The sequence below is a fragment of the Oncorhynchus mykiss genome, chromosome 20, assembly GCF_013265735.2.
Source record: "Oncorhynchus mykiss isolate Arlee chromosome 20, USDA_OmykA_1.1, whole genome shotgun sequence".
In the NCBI taxonomy this organism is placed as follows: domain Eukaryota; kingdom Metazoa; phylum Chordata; class Actinopteri; order Salmoniformes; family Salmonidae; genus Oncorhynchus; species Oncorhynchus mykiss.
In genome coordinates this window covers 6,624,808-6,630,901 of record NC_048584.1, presented here as the reverse complement: position 1 = coordinate 6,630,901, position 6,094 = coordinate 6,624,808, and positions in this window count along the sequence as shown.

Below are 6,094 nucleotides of genomic sequence, written 5' to 3'. Positions count from 1 at the left end.
AAAGGGCAGTGTGGAGTGCAATAGAGATTGTACCATCTGTGGATCTGTTGGGGCATTATGCACATTGGAGTGGGTCTAGGGTTTCTTGGATAATGGTGTTGCTGTGGGCCATGAACAGCCTTTAAAAGCACTTCATGGCTACAGAAGTGAGTGCTACAGGGCAGTAGTCATTTAGGCAGGATACCTTAGTCCCTGTGCCCAAGAACACTATGGTGGTCTGCTTGAAACATGTTGGTATTACAGACTGGGACAGGGAGAGGTTGAAAATGTCAGTGAAGACACTTGCCAGTTGGTCAACGCATGCTCAGAGTACACATCCTGGTAATCCGTCTGGCCCTGTGGCCTTGTGAATGTTGACCTGTTTGAAGGTCTTACATCGGCTGCGGAGAGCGTGATCGCAGTCATCCAGAACAGCTGATGCTCTCATGCATTTTTCAGTGTTACTTGCCTCAAAGCAAACATAGAAGTAATTTAGCTCGTCTGGTAGGCTCGTGTCACCAGGCAGCTCATGGCTGTGCTTCCATTTGTGGTCTATAATAGTTTGCATGCCCTGTCACATCCAACGAGTGTCAGAGTCGGTGTAGTACAATTTGATCTTAGTCCTGTTTTGACACTTTGCCTGTTAGATGGTTCGTCGGAGGGAATAGCGAGATTTCTGATAAGCCTCCAGGTTAGAGTCCCACTCCTTGAAAGCGGCAGTTCTAGCCTTTAGCTCAGTGCAGATGTTGCCTGTAATCCATGGCTTCTGGTTGAGGTATGTGTGTACGGTCACTGTGGGACGATGTCATCAATACACTTTTTGATGAAGTCAGTGACTGATGTGGTGTACTCCTCAATGCCACCGGAACATATTTGAGTCTGTGCTAGCAAAACAGTCCTGTAGCTTAGCATCTGCTTCATCTGACCAGTTTTTTATTGACGAGTCACTAGTGCTTCCTGCTTTAGTTTTTGCTTGTAAACTGGAATCATGAGGATAGAATTATAGTCAGATTTGCCAAAATGGAGGACGAGGGAGAGCTTTGTATGCGTCTCTGTGTGTAGAGTAAAGGTGTTTTTTTTTCACCCCCTCTGGTTACACATTTAACATGCTGGTAGAAATGAGGTAAAACACCTCTGGATGAGCGTTTTCTTGTTTGCTTACGGCCGTATACAAGTCATTGAGTGTGGTCTTAATACCAGCATCGATTAGTGGTGGTAAATAGACAGCTACGAAGAGTATAGATGAAAACTCTTGGTAAATATTTGGTCTACAACTTATGAGATACTCTACCTCAGGCGAGCAAAACCTCAAGACTTCCTTAGATATCGTGCACCAGCTGTTGTTTACAAATATACATAGACCGCCACTCTTTGTTCTATCCTGCCGATACAGTGTATAACCCACCAGCTGTATGTTATTCATGTCGTCATTCAGCTATGACTCTGTGAAACATAAGATACTACAGCTAATGTCCCGTTGGTAGGATATACGTGCTTGTAGTTCGTCCATTTTATTATCCAATTATTGCACGTTGGCTAATAGTATAACGACACAGAGCGAGAGACAGATGCAGACACCGGAGGCAGATGGTTCGAGCCTCTGCTATTTATTGAAAAACTAAGTGCGAGCAAGAGGGCAGGTCAAGGACAGGCAGAAGTTCATAAACCAGATCAGAATCCAGAACGTACAGAGTGCACAATACAGGTGAAATAGATCAGGGTGTGACAATTAGAACCAATGGTAAAGGAAAATTATCCACTCGCTGCCAGATCCTTACAAGGCATCCCGACCTTTGTCCTCGATATCTCCGTCTTTTTCTCCTGTGAATGACGGCCAGCATCTCAGAGTCACTTCTAAACTGTTGACGTTGAGACTGGTGTTTTGCGGGTACTATTTAATGAGTACTTGTGAGGTGTCTGTTTCTCAAACTAGACACTCCTCTTTCTATTCTGGTTAGAGACCGTTTGCGCTGTTCTGAAGGGAGTAGTACACCGCGTTGTACAAGATCTTCAGTTTCTTGGCCATTTCTCGCATGGAATAGCCTTCATTTCTCAGAAGAATAGATTGACGAGTTTCAAAAGAAAGGTCTTTGTTTCTGGCCATTTTGAGCCTGTAATCGAACCCCCAAATGCTGATGCTACAGATACTCAACTAGTCTAAAGGCCAGTTGTATTGCTTCTTTAAATCAGTACAACAGTTTTTAGCTGTGCTAACATAATTACAAACAGGTTTTCTGATGATCAATTAGCCTTTTAAAAATGATAAACTTGGATTAGCTAACAACGCGCCATTGGAAAATAGGAGTGATGGTTGCTGATAATGGGCATCTGTACGCCTATGTAGATATTTCATTAAAAATCTGCCGTTTCCAGCTACAATAGTCATATACAACATTAACAATGTCTACACTGTATTTCTGATAAATTTGATGTTATTTTAATGTACTTTTTTTTCTTCTTTCAAAAACAAGGACATTTCTCAATGACCCCAAACTTTTGAACGGTAGTATACGTTTTCTCAACAAGGTTATGGTCAATAATATCAAAAGGGTGCACTGAAATCTAACAGTGCAGCTCCCACAATCTTTTTATTATCAATTTTTCAACCAAGTCAGTCATTTGTGTCAGTGCAGTACCTCACAGGCTACTTTGACACAGAATCTGAGCTCAATTAAAAACGACCTTGACTTGACTCCATTAATAGCCTAGGCCTTGCTGTGTGGCAACACGCATTGTAGGATACAATGAAGAAATTATAATCCTAAAAATGCTTGTTTCACTGACTCAAATGTGCAGCTCACTCTCCAGTGATGGCTGATGCATTCATGCCAAAAGCCTCTTCCTCGGTTGTTTTACTTTGTATCAGAGCAGAGATCATGAAAATGATTTCTGTGAGAGATACAGGGGAGTGGGGGGTGGGTTGTTTGACAGATTTTAAATCAAATAAAAAATCTGAGCATCAGCATCTCTGTTTTTCATGGAATTGCCCTGAAGCTCAGCTCAATCCAGTCCCACATCGTGAGTTATCATTTATTTGGCTAAATTACAGTGCCTTGCGAAAGTATTCGGCCCCCTTGAACTTTGCGACCTTTTGCCACATTTCAGGCTTCAAACATAAAGATATAAAACTGTATTTTTTTGTGAAGAATCAACAACAAGTGGGACACAATCATGAAGTGGAACGACATTTATTGGATATTTCAAACTTTTTTAACAAATCAAAAACTGAAAAATTGGGCGTGCAAAATTATTCAGCCCCCTTAAGTTAATACTTTGTAGCGCCACCTTTTGCTGCGATTACAGCTGTAAGTCGCTTGGGGTATGTCTCTATCAGTTTTGCACATCGAGAGACTGACATTTTTTCCCATTCCTCCTTGCAAAACAGCTCGAGCTCAGTGAGGTTGGATGGAGAGCATTTGTGAACAGCAGTTTTCAGTTCTTTCCACAGATTCTTGATTGGATTCAGGTCTGGACTTTGACTTGGCCATTCTAACACCTGGATATGTTTATTTTTGAACCATTCCATTGTAGATTTTGCTTTATGTTTTGGATCATTGTCTTGTTGGAAGACAAATCTCCATCCCAGTCTCAGGTCTTTTGCAGACTCCATCAGGTTTTCTTCCAGAATGGTCCTGTATTTGGCTCCATCCATCTTCCCATCAATTTTAACCATCTTCCCTGTCCCTGCTGAAGAAAAGCAGGCCCAAACCATGATGCTGCCACCACCATGTTTGACAGTGGGGATGGTGTGTTCAGCTGTGTTGCTTTTACGCCAAACATAACGTTTTGCATTGTTGCCAAAAAGTTCCATTTTGGTTTCATCTGACCAGAGCACCTTCTTCCACATGTTTGGTGTGTCTCCCAGGTGGCCTGTGGCAAACTTTAAACAACACTTTTTATGGATATCTTTAAGAAATGGCTTTCTTCTTGCCACTCTTCCATAAAGGCCAGATTTGTGCAATATACGACTGATTGTTGTCCTATGGACAGAGTCTCCCACCTCAGCTGTAGATCTCTGCAGTTCATCCAGAGTGATCATGGGCCTCTTGGCTGCATCTCTGATCAGTCTTCTCCTTGTATGAGCTGAAAGTTTAGAGGGACGGCCAGGTCTTGGTAGATTTGCAGTGGTCTGATACTCCTTCCATTTCAATATTATCGCTTGCGCAGTGCTCCTTGGGATGTTTAAAGCTTGGGAAATCTTTTTGTATCCAAATCCGGCTTTAAACTTCTTCACAACAGTATCTCGGACCTGCCTGGTGTGTTCCTTGTTCTTCATGATGCTCTCTGCGCTTTTAACGGACCTCTGAGACTATCACAGTGCCACTTCATGATTGTGTCCCACTTGTTGTTGATTCTTCACAAAAAAATACAGTTTTATATCTTTATGTTTGAAGCCTGAAATGTGGCAAAAGGTCGCAAAGTTCAAGGGGGCCGAATACTTTCGCAAGGCACTGTATTATCCATAGCAGTCTTGGACTGTTACCTTGAATGCACATTAAGGTGTTAAAACATGTAAACTCCAATTGAACTCTGTGACATTTCCTGACATTTTATTTTCCTCCCGCTCACTCAAGTTGTTTTCAGGAGACCGGTCATTGTGTTGAAAGAACAATGCTTGACAAGGTGGAGTCAGGCTTCTACTTCATCACCCTGGACCACAACACCAATGAGGCAGAGAACACCAAGTTTGGACCAGTGAGTCACCAACTCATCTTATGCCTTACACAACTCAGCACATACTGCATGTATTGCTCCACCTTCCTCAAACTCCAGTGCCCTACTTTTGTTGACCTTTTGACCAAGATCTATGGATTGTACAAGTACTCTAAATTTGGATTTCAACTCCATATTAAATCTAATTCCATCTCGTGTATTGTTCTGACCTCTATAGATTATGCGGATGCCCCACTTGAAGAACCTGGAGATCTTCACTGGATCTGAGGGATGGGGTTGGAGAAATGTAACCACTCAAATTCATAGACAGAGCTATGGATACAAGGACTGACCATTGCCTTTCCTTCTAAAACCCAATTGGAGACGACCCTAGGTTCCTCGCCTCAGATCTCCTCCAATGAGTTTTGAGGAGGATGTGAGTAGTGAGGAGTTGAGCAGAGATTCATTGGGACAGTGCTCATGTCATTGTTTTAGGTGGAATTTAACTTTTTTGATGTTGATCTGTGACAATGTTCTGCTCGCTCAGCCACACTGCAAGCTCTCAAGTTCAATTTACACTCCCGACTGGCTTGCGCACTCTGTGAGGTTCTGTGTTATGCACTATAGCCCGTTACCATATGTGATTGAATATTATTTGCTGTTGGTTTGTGTGGATGTATGTGTTATGCAACATTGCTGACTTGAGACATTGTTAACAGTTTCAGGGCCATGGGCCTTTCTCATGATGGAAAAATACAGAATGACATGAATACAGGAACTGTGCAATGAGTTGGGGGGAGCACATTCAGAACGTAGTGTTGCAAGAACAGTCTTTTGTTAGATAACAGGAGCCAGGTGCCTGATAACTGTATATTCTACACAACTACAACAACTGACCGCTGAAGCGCTTAGGGGGCTGGGACCAGCCTCTGCGCCAACAATCAACGATAGGCTGGGTGAGTCTCAACCACGCCCAGTCTCTACTCGGACAGGCCGGCTCGGAAGCAGGAACTACCTTTGTCAGAGTATATTTATAATATCTTTGTCAGGAACAAGTCAGTTCTGTTTGCCCTGCGAGGTGGAACAGAGAGCCCGTATATGAAAATTGCATTTACCACTTATTGCTTAGCTAATAAAAATACATAGTATACAATCGGTGACTCAATGTCATATTTATCCTGATACCAGATTCGAATTGACGCAACCCTAACAACTCGCAGGACACCTCTGCTCGCTTGATCATATTTCTTCTCTCTCGATGATCGGGCAATGAGGTTTCATCTTGCTCACACCCCATTTTGTGCGTGTTCAACTTTTTAATTGGATTTGACACCATACATGTGATTATTACAAACCTAGACAGGGATGTGTGCGCATATGTAGCCATAGACGGGTTGGTTGTTTAGCAACAAGACCAACTCGTGCGCAACTATTGTGAAAAACAGACTGGGTTGGCTTATAA